The following is a 16,700-nucleotide window of genomic DNA, read 5'->3' as shown; positions in this document are numbered from 1 at the left end:
TGTATGATGAAAGAGAGGATGAAAAGGGCTTAGGGTTCGAATGAAATGCTGGAAGATGAGAAGAGAAATACACAGGAAACACACAAGTTACTACTTCCAGATATAACCCTGCTCTCTGTGTTACTGCTTACAAGAAAGCTTCAAATCCTAGTTTCCCTTTGTAATGGAGTTTGAAGCTCTGAGTAATGTGAATCATATTTACATAAAGTGTAGGCAAGCAATGAATCTAGTTTTCATTGCTTCTTTTCTTTTTCCATGTCAGTGGAATCCAGGTCAAGTATTCCCGTTATTAACAGGACAGACATAGTTACAAATTCTCAGACTGACATCTGTATATTTCATTATGTTTTGTTATCCAAGAAAATCTGAGTGATTTAACATCCATGTTTAAACAAATAGCTGAAATTCCTCCAATTTGAAACACTCTTTTTGAATTCCAGATATAAAACTGTGGATTTTAATTTAGCTATGGCATACTCATGACTGAAATAAGCTTGAAACTTTTCTGCTTCTAATTTTATTAAAAGTAATCCTTTTTCTTTTTCACAGAAAACATATAGCCTCTCCCTAGTTTGACATACACAAAACCTCAGGCTTGCTTGTGAAATAAAATTCACACATTCTATACTTCATTATTTTAAGGAAAACATATGTATCTTCAGCTGGATCTTTTGGTAGGTTACAAATGGATTCTTAGCCTCTGTTGTGATATAATTAGATTGGTTTTATTTATGATGTTATTTATAGCTTTGTAGTCCATTACATAATATATTGAGTTTCTAAAACATTGCCCTAACTGGGAATTCATGGGCTCTTACAGGAGGAAACAAGTAAATATAGGTGGAAATTAAGCACCATTATCAAAGCTTATTAAAAACCCCTTCAATTAGACATTCACATTGTTTTTTTTTTCTTTCATAACCGTGCAGCTTGTAAAAATTCTTTAGTATGTTATGCAGATGCAAAAGAAACACAAGAAAGTACCAGCAATTAAATCCTACCTCATTATCTTTTTGATGCTTTGATTTTACAGATCTTCTCGTGTCCACAGAGCCATTCTTTATCCTACCACAGAAGGCACTTACCTTTCTCATAACTGTCATAATATCTTGTCATTTTAATCTACTTTGTTTTTCTTTTAACTGATTGTCACCCTCTAACAAAATGGACTCCTTCAGGACAAGAAACCTGTCTGCCTTGTCTGTGTCTCCCCAGAATTAATATCTCACAAATCATTTTTACCTTCCATAAACCTTTGAAAAGTCTCATTTATCCTTCTATATATACTACTTATTTCTCTCCAAATAGCTTCCATTAGGATATATATTCTAAATAATACATTCTTTGAATTAGTAAAGGTAAGCATTGTACTTTGAGACGTACTTTTTTATCACATATTTGTTGAAATGATAAAGCATATGATTGAATCAAACTCTTTTTGCTTCTCTTAGTCCAAAGGTATTTCCATGTTACAGATAACTGGTTAATGTAAAATAAAATCAGTATGCAAAATGAGAATGTCATAGATTAAATTTAAAATATAATGTAGAGTAAAAATTAATTCTTGAAAATATTTATTTTACCTCATATGAAATACATCAGGACTAGTTGTCCACAGCTTATAATGTCCCAAAGCATAGCTTTACTTTTAAACACAATATAGTGATTTTTATATCTAGGCAATCTTAGATTTACTAATTAATTTAAAAATTCATTAAACAAATTCTATATAGTAAGTACTATGCTAAGTATATCAGTCAGGATACATTTCTTCTTAAGTAATTAAAATAGTTTTTATTAAATATAAAACATAAAAATCTGCCTTTCCTACATCTAATGTTTCATTTATTTATGAATCACAAGGACAAATTAAGAGAAATTGTATGTACAACATATTATGAACAAAGGCCTCTGTTTATCAAATGGCTTCTTGTACTTCTCTATTAATGATTGCATAACTCTTAAGAGTCAAAATATATGATAATTTGGAATTGTTTTTACCTGTATGCCATTAATAAAACCTAATCACCAAGATAAACACCTCTTATAATTGAGAGAACTTATTTAAAAAGAGGTAAAATAGGAACTCAAATAATATTCTCACGTATCAGTTAGACATTCCAAATTTTAAAAGAAAAATACTTTCAGTAGAAATTTGTCTTTAGTTTTTATAACTTACTATGTTCAGTCCAATTGCCTGTATTTTAATCTTAGCCTTACCATTTACTAGAGGTAGAACCTTTGGGAATTTTTTAACCTTTCTAGGCCCTAGTCTCTTTATTTGTAAAATTATATCACATGGTTCTTTGGAGAATTAAAGGAATTTTTATATGTTTAAAATGTCTGACAAATTATAAAAGCCCTATAAATATTATTGTTTTTATCATATGAACTTGATTTTAATAGTATAATTATTTCTCTTATAATTCCCTGTTCAAAACATATTCAAATAAATATCTTCTCAAGAACACTTACTCTTTCCTCCTTTGGGGGCATCCAGGTTTTTATGAGGTAGAAAGAATCTTCCGTCCTTGGAGAAGTCCTTCAAGTAGTACCTGAGTGTCAGTCAAATGGCAGTTATCACATATCTATTATAGTTAATGCCTTTCAATATATTACCCTCTCACAAGCCCAAGGACTATAATTATTTGGAAATAGATTTTTACCTTAATATTAGTGTGCTTTAACCTCTTTGAAAGCAGGAGGTCAAGGAATATTTAAATTATAGTCTGTGTTTCCTTCTTACTCAGAGAGTTCAAATTTTTTTAAATGAATAGTTCAATTAAATAGGTTTTCTTAGGCTTCAAAAATAATAGAAAAAAATGTAGTGTGGGTCACTTTTTACCCAATCATAAATTTATCATTTGTTAACTCATCGAAGCCCTTCTGGCAGTGCTGGCACAGAAGGTGGGATGAGGACTCAGGGCTCTCATTTTTCTGGTTGGTTTCAGGCTCTGAGTCACTCTCCCTTCTGTGTTATTCTAACAGCAGAACACCAGGAAATGCTGTTTGTATGTAAATGTCAGTAAAGTGAAGTTGAGTCTCCACAAATAATCCCATATAAAAGCTCTATAACATTTTATTTCTAAAACTGCTCCAAGATCTTTACTAACTTATCAATATCACCAAAAACCATAGTGGCGATTACTTTTCTTCCGAAGAAACACTGTTTTAAAAATCAGTCATAGGGCTTCCCTGGTGGCGCAGTGGTTGAGAGTCTGCCTGCCAGTGCAGGATACACGGGTTCATGCCCCGGTCCGGGAAGATCCCACATGCCGCAGAGTGGCTAGGCCCGTGAGCCATGGCCGCTGAGCCTGTGCATCCGGAGCCTGTGCTCCGCAACGGGAGAGGCCACAACAGTGAGAGGCCCGCGCACCGAAAAAAAAAAAAATCAGTCATAAAAATCACAGTCTCTACCAAGTTTAGGGTTATGGTCATTTGAATTTGAAAATTCAGCATGAAACCATGCCTTACATTACCACAGAGTAAATACTGTGGACTATCAGCAGTTTAAATAAGATAGTTTTGCTTGACCAAAGGCTACACAATGAGACAAAACAAAGAAAATTACACACAGTGTGCACAATAGGAGTTGCATTGTCCAACCAAATCAAAGTTCTTTTACATTCATGAGGCAGGAGGCGGGGAACAGGAGATGCCTGTTAGACACTGATTTTTGCAGACTCATACATCTGCATAATGATTTTAGTCAACAGCATTATGTAACACAAAGGGCATGGAGATGGCTACCCTGCTTAGATTGCCAGAGGAAATATTAAAATACAAAAGAAGTGAAGCCTGCCTGTGCCTTTCTATATGTACATAATAAAGCAGCAGGAGCTCAAAGTACTGTCAGCAAAATATTGATCCCTGGGCCTCTAGACTTATTAGCAGAAACTTGTCCAACCTTCTTATTTTAAATATATCTAGTTCACATGACAGAGAATATATGATATTACTCCATACCTGATCTTTGACTTTATTTCTGAGATATCTCTTGATAGCTTAGCTTTATATACATCACCAAAAAAAAAAAAAAAAAAGAAAATCCACATAATTGTTGAGTGTCTACAATGAATTGGAATAAGTGGCAAAGAAATGAACACAAAAATCAGAATACCAGCTTTTGTAGAGCTTAGTAACAGGGAAATAAAACCATGATCAAATAAATATATATATATATATATACTATACATATTTATACATTATAGAAATTTTTGGTAAAATTTACAGTTAACTTAAAAAATATATTTATAAAAGATATTCATTTAATTGATTTCATTGCTGACTAAAAGTTTTCATATTTGACCTTGCCAATCTGGGGATTCTTTGCGGGTAGTTTCCTCCCTCCTTCCCTTTCTTTCTTCCTTCCTCCCTTCCTTCCTTCCCCTGCCTTTTCTTTCTTATAAATCAATTCAAACTCAGTACATATATATCTACTTTATTTTCAATACCTGCATTATATTCCATTTATGAATAGAAAATAATTGACTTTATTCCCCTAAATATGAATAAATGAATACTTATGACATTTTTACTATTTACAGTAATGTCACATTGAGCATATAACATATGTTGTATGAATTCTAGTGCTTTGTATGAGTATCTTCCAAGATAAATTTCTAGAAATAAAATTGCCCATTCAAAAAATATACTTTTAACTCTGTGCTATTAAAATACCTCACCCTGAAAGAAGTTTATGCCAATTTATATACCAAACTATAGTATGGGAATACCTGTCAAATTGTAATTTTTCTTAATTAATCCATTTATTCATTTATTCAACAAGTAGTTATTGTATCCTTATAATATGCCAGGCACTATTATAGCTAATGGTTCACTACTATCACAGTGAACCAGCCAGAAAAAGCTGCTGCCATACCAGAAGCTTATATTCTAACAAATAATTAGTGAAGCTTGTCCTACAATGCTTGATTTTATGATAGCCTTCTGGCCTGAAGAAAAAATAGATTGAATTTTGAGGAAAAAAGTCTTCTGAGCTTTTCCATGGTGTTAAGATAGATACTATATCCTGGTGAGAACTGAAAATATGCAAGATTTATTTACAAATTAGGAGTCTATTTAATTACTGGGAGCCATTATAATTATCTCACACATTTTATTTTTGCAAAACATCAAGAGGTCAGTGAGAAAATTATACTCTGCCTTAGGTCCACAATTTGGCATTGTAGCAGCAGAATGCAATTCTAGGTCACTGTACATTTAAATATTCTCTAATGATGATTCTATTTGCTTCTTTCTCTCCACAGAACAGTATAATTTCGTGTTGCTATTTTAATCATTTTTCCTGTATTTCACAATAATTTCACATTCTATAAAAATCTTATGGAAATAAATTTTAACAATTTCAAATTTTTATACTCTTATGAATTGACAATCCATGCACATGGTTACGATACACTTACAAAAAACTATATATAAATTGTTTTTGCCATTCTAGACCCACAACAATCCTGGTGGCAGCCATAATTGTATTTCTTGTGCATACTTAAATAATATTCTAGGCATATACCACCTAAACTTAAGGCACACATATAGTTTATCGACCAAACTGAGACTTTTGTGAGAGTAAAAGGGTGTACAAGTTTTCATTATGCTAGGACAACAGGTGAAAATCAGAAATATATGGGGCAAACTAAAATATGTGGTCACCCTAACTATACATCATATGTATTCAGGTAAATATATTTCCAAATTTGATCTGTATGGCAGCAAGTACACACTATTCTTCACTTTCTTTTTTAACGTAACAATATATTTTGAGTATATTTCCAGAAAAAAATGACTAATCCTTTATAATGTCTACATAAATACATCATTATTTTCCCTGCTGACATTTAGATTGTTTCCATTCTTTTACTATTACAAAAAATATTGTATTGAACATTCTTATATATAGGTCATTTTGCTTATATATATCTTTATGATAAGTTGTTAGAATTGTTGAACTAAAAGCTATGTGATTTTTAATCAAAAAATCCACAAACAATAAATGCTGGAGAGGGTGTGGAGAGAAGGGAAACCTCCTACACTATTGGGGGGAATGTAAATTGGTACAGCCACTATGGAGAATAGTATGAAGTTTCCTTAAAAAAACTAAAAATAGGGGTTCCCTGGTGGTGCAGTGGTTGAGAGTCTGCCTGCCAATGTAGGGGACACACATTCGTGCCCCGCTCCAGGAAGATCCCACAGGCGGCGGAGCGGCTGGGCCCGTGAGCCATGGCCGCTGAGCCTGCGCGTCCGGAGCCTGTGCTCCGCAACGGGAAAGGCCGCAACAGTGAGAGGCCCACGTAACGCAAAAAAAAAAAAAAAAAAAAAAAACTAAAAATTGAGCTAACATATAGTCCTGCAATCCCACTCCTGGGCATATATCTGGAGAAAAACATGATCCAAAAGGATGCACGCACCCCAATGTTCATTCCAGCACTGTTTACAATAGCCAAGACATGGAAGCAACCTAAATGTCCATCAATAGAGGAATGGATAAAGAAGCTGTGGTACATATATACAATGGTATATTACTCAGCCATTAAAAAGAATGAAATAATGCCATTTGCAGAAATATGGAGAGACCTAGAGATTGTCATACTGAGTGAAGTAAGTCAGACAGAAAGAGAATATCATATGATATTGCTTACATGCAGAATCTAAAAAGAAATGATACAAATGAACTTATTTACAAAACAGATTCATAGACTTAGAGCACAAACTTTTAGATTCTGAGTAATATTTCATTGTATGTATGTACCAATTAATCACACACACAAAAAACCCCTTCAAGATAGCAGACGAACTGGAGACGGAAAACGGTTGCTATTCCACAGCAATGCTAAATTTGGAAGACAGAGAATATCCTTTGATTAAGTCACCTTTTTTACTCCCTGAAGGTAACCCCAAAGCTTATTGTGCTCTGTGGCCCTTGGTTCTGCCCTCTGGGATTTACTTCCTTCTCCATTATTCTCTTGAGCCATATCTGAAGATAGTATTGAAGAATATGCTCACTTCAGGCTTCTTCTACTTTGTAGAATGTTAGGTACTCAAATATCATTTTAAGTTTTGCATAGTCTTTCTCTTTTGACCCAAGGTGCTGTGGCTCTTTAATGACTGAGTCTAATTTTTCTTCTAATTTCTTCCAGTCAGCTCCACATGCCAACAGTCAAAGCTACATTCTTTTTAAGATGGATCTCTTTCTCTACTGCACATTTACATTTGTGAAGTCACACTCTCTATCAAAGTTGAGACACTAACCATCCTTCTAACTCTCAAAGAGTAGACTACTTGTTCTCTAAAAGTGGTTGGGGGGGGGGAAGAATCAGAATTTTTCAGCAATAGAGAAATGAGAAGAAAATAGAAGCTCAAAAAAGGATTTCACATAACTAGATTCAGAAAGTGTTATTTAGAAATTCATAACTTAAAAGTTATAAATGTTAATCCTCTTGCTTCTTTGTATTTTCTAGTACGTAGAGGCACAGTATTATGTTAGATGTCCAGGTAACATCAGTTCTTAGGCATGTAGGCACCAGTTGTTAACTGACTCCTCCAAAATGAGAAAAAGAGGAAATGAACAAAGCCTCATAGCTAAGGCTTTTTCTCTTGCAATGTTCTGGCAGGCAAAAAAAAAAAATTTTAAGGGATAATGTCATATCAGTATCTGTCATATTTAACAACTGAGGAAAAATATTTCTTACCCTATAAACAAGATGAAATTATTTAGGTATTTCTTGATGGCATTTATTTTCTTTACTGCAATTAAAATCACTATACATTTTCCTACTCTTTCCTCTATCAATATTTATTGAGTGTTTTACTCTTTGGCAGGGACTATGCTATTCACTTGAGGAATGCAAAATGCAAAATTTCTTACACATTCTGAAGTAAAAGAAGAATGACTAAACAAGCAGTGTCCAAAGAATAGCATGCACATTAATCAGGAATAAACTGAGCTCTAAGTGAAGAGGCAAGAAGGTGCTCCTGGGGAATTGGGGAAGAATTCACAGAGGAGGTACTAACAGAATCTTTAAAAATGAAGAGTAAGCAGATAGATATTGCAAGTTGAGAAGACACCAATGCAAGGGCAATAGGCATGAGAAAATAAGGGCACTGCAAATACATTGGCATACCTGACCCTAATTTTCAACTAGAGAGACCTGAGTCCCAGACTGTTTGGCCCTGTAAAAACCCATTCTTCAGCAGTTAGAATGCTATGAATTTTTTAATTTAAAAATATTATTTATTTATTTATTTTACTGAATGTGGTATGATCAGATGAGTGATTTAAAGCAATAAAACTTATAGGACGGGGAAATGGATTGGCATGGGGTGGTATTGACGGCAGGGAGACCAGGCTGTTACAGGGGTAGGACACTCACAGGTCTGAACAAAGACCGTGATCATTTTTTTTTCAAAAATCGCTTTCAATAAAGGAAATCTTTCTCCTGATTTAACTGCAAATATTAATATAAATTTTTCTTTCTACCATTTTTCTGAAAAAACAAAACTAAAGTTTCAATGTTGTTTTTACTTAAAAATATACTACATGAAAATTTATAGAGTATAACTAATTTTAAGAGTATAACTGACAGATACAAATGTACAGCTTTTAAAATTTCTATCAGAAGAATGGATAAATATTTTATTCATGTAAAATGTTAAAGCTCAACATGAAAATAGTTACCTTTCTTAATTCACATTGTCTTTCATTATTAGGAGGATACATGTTTAGATGAAGGAAATTTTCCTTAAAAATATCTATTTAAACAGGGACCCAATCCACTGATTTTACTCTCCTAATAAATATAACCCCACATAAGGGCTGTCACTATATCCTGTACTAGGCAGCAAGTTTGAATGAGCCAAACTAATTAGCAATAAATCTGCCAGAATCCTCTCAAAATAGTGTCATAATTAATCAGAATAGGAATAAATGAATTGAAAAATGTTAGTCCTCATGAAAGAAATCTTATCAATTTCTAGCACTCCTTAACTGACTTGTGTGTCTTTAACCTGGCATACCCATCAGTCTTTGCCTTTCAAGTCAGATATAAATGTTCTGATTACCTTGGATGAAGAGATTATAAAAAGCTTTATAAGGAGCACCAAATAATTGTGATTCTTGGCTGGCTTATATTTATTTGTTCAAGCACACTTGATTCTAGTAATATAATTCATCTCTCTATTCATATTTTAAAATAGTTACCTCTGTAGTTCTTTAATCTTTAAATGAGTTTTAGTCTTTTAGAATAATTTCATTTACTTTTTACATTGACAAATGTAACATGGCAATGTAAGACAGGTGAGGGATATTCAGGAACTTTGCAAATTTTCTGTAAACCTAAAACTATTCTAAAAGTTTTTTTAATTTATTTAATTTTTTTTCATAAGACAAAATTATTAATACAAAGTAATAGTGAAAACAGGCAAAACAGACTCACATGTATACCTGACAAATAATGTACTGATTGTTAACAGGACTTCCACGTGCATTTTATACTATGAAATATTTTGTACAGTAGATTTACACCTCATGCGTTAAGCTGTAATCAAATGGTAAAGAGGGACATTTTGTCAAAATTACGCTTTACATCTGTTAAACTACCACAAAATATGGAATGTATTGTCTTATGTATACAACATTGTAGAGGGTTATATCAATTCTTATAAATCCTTCATAGTCAGTGTTTCTCAATGGTCTCTTTCTAATAAATATAATCCTTCAATTTAATTTTCCAACTCCCAACCACTTGCACAAACAACGTTATTCATTTCTTTCTCAGTGATCTGGAAACTCTTTGGAGAATCCCCACTCTCCTTTCAAAGGCATTAAAATATGGATTGATTACTTAAGATTTTATAGTATTTATTCTCAGAGGCACATTATCATTGAGAACAATGCTGAATCATCACCTCCAAATTATTATTATTTTTTATTTCCATACGATTCAGATGAGTTCTAGCAGGTACATGTGTGACTCCATTGTTCTTCAGGATGTTGAATACCCTTATTAATATTTATATTTTTCATGACCCCCAAGTTACATATTTTGCGTAGATAAGAGCTGGATGTTGTTATATTTAACTGGAATAAAATCAGTGAACTGTATTTAAAAGGAGAACTCATCTAAATATTGATAGCAAAATAATAAATGATCATCAAATTGATGTCTGTTCAGTTTAAATATTAACCTTTGAAGCAGTAACATCTAATGGTGGTGCTGTTACTGTGCCATTCAAACAGGCACCATAATTTTTGTGAGTGATGATGGTCATTATTTGTATTGATACTAAATTAAAAATCCCAAGTTGATAAAGCCAATAAAAAATTTTTTTGATCACATAATAAGGAAAATTAACCAGAAAAATTTCAATTGCTTATATAATTTTAACAAATAAAAGAAAATAACCAGAAAGTTTATCCATTATTAAAGATTTTATCTCTGTTATGTGAAGTGAAAAGGTAGTAATTTTAGGTGGGCAAAGCTTAGTGTTGCTCACTGTTTCTAATGCTCAACCTTTCAGGCACATAGTATACTTCCTTGATCCTTATTGTTGCATGGAGTAAATTTAGGAGTTCTGGCCACAAATTGTGTGTGTAAATGATTTGTAACACTTCTTGGCAAAATATTTAATTTGTTGTACAAATCTCCTGAGCTTTATTTTTCACCTGGCAAAGTGACAAACTATATTCCAAACTGTGTTTGCCCTATCAGCCTAGGTCCACTTGTGACTCTCAAGTTTCTATGAATAGAGTTGCTCTACTGATCAGGATGTGTTTTTGCATGAGAAACAACTAGAAAATAAAAAATTTAAAATGCAATCTACTTTGTCCTCACAAGTGACTGAGAATTGAGAGTTTCTGGTTACCAGACCATAACTTTTGCTTATACAGTAACAATGTCATTTTTCTTTTAAATGAGGAAATGCCATATAATTCTAGCCCCACAGAATTTGCTACTTTAATTGACTATATGCATTGAACAAACTAAATAAATAATTGCCAGGTTTTTTTTCTTCATAATGGATGGTGTGCACATAAGGAAATAAAAGCATTTATTTTAAGCATGAAAAGTAGACATATAGTTTTAGACATTAGAGATAATATTACCAGACCCTACCCTAAAGACCAACATTTATCTAACACCACTATTTCTTCAAGTAAAACTGACATCATTTAAAATACTAGAAGAACTGGGCTTCCCTGGTGGTGCAGTGGTTGGGGGTCCGCCTGCCGATGCAGGGGTCACGGGTTCGTGCCCCGGTCCGGGAAGATCCCACACGCCGCGGAGCAGATGGGCCCGTGAGCCATGGCCGCTGGGCCTGCGCGTCCGGAGCCTGTGCTCCGCAGTGGGAGGGGCCGCATCAGTGAGAGGCCCGCGTATGGCAAAAAAAAAAAAAAAAAAAAAAAAAAAAAGACATTGATAATGCTTACACTTACATAGTACTTTCTACCTGCCAACATTATTTTTAAATGCTTATGTTTAAAATATTGTTTAATCACCATGACAATTATATAAGTAATATAATTTCCATTTTGTAGCTGAGCAAACAGAGGCATGGCAAAAATAGATAATTTGTCTAGTGGTAGAGACTGAATTTGAACCTGGACATTTTAGCTCCATAGTCTTGTTCATAATTATTACCTTAGTCAATGTCAAAACATTAATGAATTTGAGTTATTAGGAAAGTGTTGTATTACACTAGGATAAACAAAGATGCCAAATGATCAAAGTAGAAAGCCTAGAATTTGGCTCAAAGTGGAAAGAATATTTGCTATATAGTACAGATGGTTTTGACAATCAGGATAGGGGGTGTAGTTCAAGCTTTTTGAAAAAAAAAAAAAGTGCTTAGTTTACTCTATAAAAAACCAAATTCTTTAGACCATTCAAAATTAGTTCCAGATAAATTCAAGGCTGAAATATATCAAGCAAAATATAACATTTGTGTATAATTTTTTAAATTTTAGTTTCCAAAGGATATTTAAAGAAGACTCAAAAACAAAAAGAACATAAATATGACCATGTTAAAATGAAAAAAATCTGTTTCTATAAATAAAAAACAAAAAAATAAGGAGAAACAAGCAACAAACTAGGAGAAGAATCTTGCTATATACATGAAAAGGCTTGGTATTCAGAATATCTTTATTAAAAAACCACAAGCTGCTACTAATAATGATATTATTATGTAATACTTTCAATTTATTTCCCATGCTGTACATTTTATCCCTATGACTCATTTGTTTTGTAACTGGAAGTTTGTACTTCTTATTTTTTCTCACCTATTTCACCAATCCCCCTAGCCCCCTCAGCTCTGGCTACTGCCTGTTTGTTCTCAATATCTATGAGTCTGGTTTTTTTCTCTTGCTATGTTTGTTCATTTGTTTTGTTTTCTTAGATCCCACATATCAGTGAAATCAATCACACAGTATTCATTTTTCTCTGTCTGAGTTATTTCACTTAGCATTATACCGTCTAGGTCCATTCATGTTGTTCCAAGTGGCAAGATTTCATTCCTTTTATGGCTTAGTAATATTCATATATATTCACATATATACACACACACACATCTTTCTCTATTCATCTATCAATGGACACTTATTTTTATATAATAAAATATATTTTATATAATTTTATATTTATCTTATATTTATATATATTATAATAATGCATGTTATATTCATAAATTCTATTTATATTATTTATAATAAATTATTATTGTTATTATTAGCAAGCAGCCCAAAGAAAAATAGGCATGTTGGTGTTTTAATAAAGATGATTGCACCTTCTCCACAATGCAGAAATTCTTTCCTTTTATATATTTTTAACAGGTACATCTGCAGATGTGCTGAAGTAGGCACCTATAATAATATTATGGCAACACTGTTTACAGAACTGAAAAAATTGGAAACAACCCAAATGTCCATTAGAAAAATTCATAATGGAATCATGGTTGAACAGTACAGTTGATCCATGAATAACACGTTTGAACTTCGTGGTTCCAAGTATATGCATATTTTTTTCAATAAATATATTGGAAAGTTTTTAGAGGCTTGTAACAATTTGAAAAAACTCACAAACTGTGTAGCCTAGAAGTATTTTTAAAATTAAGAAAAAGTTAGGTATGTCATGAATGAATAAAATATATGTAGATACTAGTCTATCTTATCATTTACTACCAAAAAATATATACAAATCTATTATAAAAGTTAAAATTTATCAAAACTTATGCATATCCTTATAAAAGTTAAAATTTATCAAAACTTATGCATATCCTTACAGACCATACATAGCACCTTTCACAGTCAAGAGAAATATAAAGATGCAGTATTATACCATAACTGCATAAAATTAACTGTAGTACATACTGTACTACAGTCATAATTTTGAAGGCATCACCTGTTGCTATTAGGCTGAACTCAAGTGCTGTGTCAGCTTAAAACACTGTGTGATGCATCTCCATGTGAGCAGTTCGCCTCTCCAGTAAACTGTGTATTGCAGTAAAAAGTGATCTCTCAAGATTCTTGTGTATTTTTCATCATGTTTAGTGCAATATAGTAAATCCTGAATAACACCACGGAACCCACACAAAGTGCCATTAGTGATGCTGGAAGTGCTCCTAAGAAGCGGAGAAAAGTCATGATGTTACAAGAAAAAGTTAACTTGCTTGAAATGAACTAAAGATTGAGGTTTTCAGCTGTAGTTGCCTGCCATTTCAAGATAAAAACAATCAGCATAAGGACCATTGTAAAAGGAAAGGAAATGTGTGAACTAGTCACTGCAGGTACACCAGCAGGCACGAAAGCCTTCTACTTTTTTGTGTAATACCTTTTACTCTTGTATTGAGTGCAGATTTTCTGTGGGTGCAGGCTACCTATAGACTCTAATATGATTCGAGAAAAAGTGAAGTCATTATATGGCAACTTAAAACACAAGCAAGGTGAGGGATCGAAAGATGGATAACCAGCAAAGGATGGTTTGATGATTTTAGAAAGAAGTTTGGCTTAAAAAAATGTCAAGATAACAGGAGAAGCAGTTTCTGCCAACCAAGAGGTAGTAGACAGGTTTCCAGACAACATTAACAAAATCATTGAGGAGAAAAAATATCTGCCTCAACAAGTTTTTAATGCAGACAAAAGTGCCCTATCTGGAAAAATAAAATAAAATAAAAGCCACAAAGGACATTTATTAGTAAGGAGGAGAATCAAACACCAGGATTTAAGGCAGGAAGGAACAGGCAAACTCTACTGTTTTGTGAAAATGCAATTGGGTTTATGATCAGAACTGCCTTTATCTATAAAGCTACTAACCCTGAGCCTTGAAGAGAAAAGAAAAACACCAGCTGCCAGTCTTTTGGTTGTACAACAAGAAGGCCTGGACAATGAGAACACTTTTCCTGGATTGGTTCCATTGATACTTTGTCCCTGAAGTCAGGAAGTACCTTGCCAGTAAGGGACTGCCTTTTAAAGTTCTTTTGATATTGGACAATGCCCCTGGCCACCTAGAACTCCATGAGGTCAACACCAGGGACACTGAAGTAGTCTACTTGCCCCAAACACAACGTTGCTAATTCAGCCTCTAGATCAGGGGGTCACAAGGACATTTAAGGCTCATTACACAGCATTCTGTGGAGAGGACTGTCAATGCTGTGGAAAAAAATCCCAATAGAGAGAACATCATGAAAGTCTGGAAAGATTACAACATTGAAGATGCCATCGTTGTTATAGTAAAAGCCGTGGAAGCCATCAAGCCCCAAACAATAAATTCCTATCAAAGAAAACTGTCTAGATGTTGGGCAGGCTTCACAGAATTCTGAAAAAGCCAATCAAGAAAATCATGAGAGATTGTGGACACGGCAAAAAAGGTGGGAGGTGAAGGATCTTGGAGAAATTCAAAAGCTAACAGACACCACAACAGAGAAATTAACAGAAGACAACATGATGGTGGTGAGTGTTCTGAACCAGTGCCAGACAAGGAGGAAGAACATGTAGAAGAAGCAGTGCCAGGAAACAAATTGACATTAGACAATCTTGCAGAAGGGTTCTGACTTTTCAAGACTGTTTTTGACGTCTTTTATAACATGGACCCGTCTATGATATGGGCACTAAAAGTAAAGCAAACAGTGGAAGAGGAATAGGTATCTATAGAAATATTTTTAGACAAATGAAAAAAACCAAAAAATTCAAACAGAAATTACAATGTATTTCCATAAAGCTACACTGAGTGTGTCTGCCTCTCCTGACTCTCCTTCCACCTTTTCCAGCAATTCTGCCTCTGCCAGCCCTGAGACATCAAGACCAACCCATCTTCTTCCTCCATCTCCTTAGCCTACTCAACATGAAGTCAATGGGAATAAAGATCTTTATGATGATCCACTTCCACATAATAAATAGTAAATAATCATGATGCCACACAGTTAATAAACCTATCTGTTGTGTGTGTGTCTTTATATGAAGATCTAATAACTGTACAGCAAAAAATGTATCAGACATCTCTGCATCATCACCAACAGCATTACCTAAGTTTTCATCGTGTAGAACGTTGTATACAAGACTTGTACTGAAGAGGATAGCCTATCCTACACAGGCATAAAGTAAGTGATATTTAATATAAAACTAATAATATCTTAGTTTTCTTACTGTTTTGTTTTGTTTTCAAAGAATTATATTACTGTAGCATATGCTCCTCTCTCATAATTGGAGAAACTACATACCAGCCTATCATCGCAAGTAAGCACTTTGTTTTAAGGAAATGAAACAATGTTTCCAAGACTGTATTATGAATATGACTAATACTGTATGGCATAAACATGTTCAATGATTTATTTATTAGCATATAGGCTAGGCGACCATAAAGAAAGCATATTGCTTCTTCTTTGTTATCAATGCATGAATCGTTATACCTGTAAATAAATATGAATTTCTTTTTCACATTATCTTTTCATTTTTGATGTCTGTTAATAATACATATAAGATATATATGATTTTGTATCATATAAGACAATTTGATATAGGTATTGATAGACAATTCATTTGTAAACAGATGATGTAAACTTAGGGTATCGATAAATACAACACAGTAGGGGGGGAGTCAAAAGTTATATGCAGATTTTCAACTGTGTGGGGAGTCAGTGCCCCAACCCTAGCATTGTTCAAGGGTAAACTGTATAACAAAATACTAATAATTAATGAAAATTATTAACTTGAGTTATACTATCAACACAGATGAATGTCATAAACTAATGAACTGAAAAAACAAATTATACAAAACTATTTGTTATAAAGTATTTAACTTTAAAATCTACAATGCAAAAATGTAAAATGTTTGTGGATACACACATATGTATTAAAAGTTTGAGAACACATATGAAAATGTAATAATACCATCCTTTGCGGAAGGAGGAATGAAGAGGAAAGGACATGAGTTAGGGAGTTTTAAAGGAGCTTCAATATGTTGTGCACTTTATATTTTAAGCTGGTTGGTAAACCATGTATGTGTACAATATTATACTCTTTGGCATTTCTTTGAAAAATTAATGATAGTATAAAATAGTACAACATGTTTCTTCATTTAAAAATGTATTAATGGTTGTCAGTTTGGGAAGAAAAAAAGATTTTTAAAAAATCAGACATGACAAAATGTATTTATGTTGCAATAAAACTGTACAGTGTGTCTAATAGGACTATGAGC

The 16,700-nt window shown here is 33.2% G+C and overlaps 1 long non-coding RNA gene across 1 annotated transcript in view; it reads right to left on the bottom strand.

Moving 5' to 3' along the window:
* LOC125963888 (uncharacterized) overlaps positions 1–16,700 on the bottom strand; it is a 59,004-nt gene that overhangs the window by 38,404 nt on the left and 3,900 nt on the right. The window contains exon 2 of the long non-coding RNA XR_007476315.1: positions 2,476–2,555. This is a non-coding gene — a long non-coding RNA (uncharacterized LOC125963888). The remainder of the gene's footprint in view (positions 1–2,475; positions 2,556–16,700) is intronic.

Source organism: Orcinus orca, chromosome 3, assembly GCF_937001465.1.
Source record: "Orcinus orca chromosome 3, mOrcOrc1.1, whole genome shotgun sequence".
Classification (NCBI taxonomy): Eukaryota; Metazoa; Chordata; class Mammalia; order Artiodactyla; family Delphinidae; genus Orcinus; species Orcinus orca.
The sequence above is the reverse complement of the archived record's forward strand: the minus strand, read 5'-3'. Positions and strand labels throughout refer to the sequence as shown.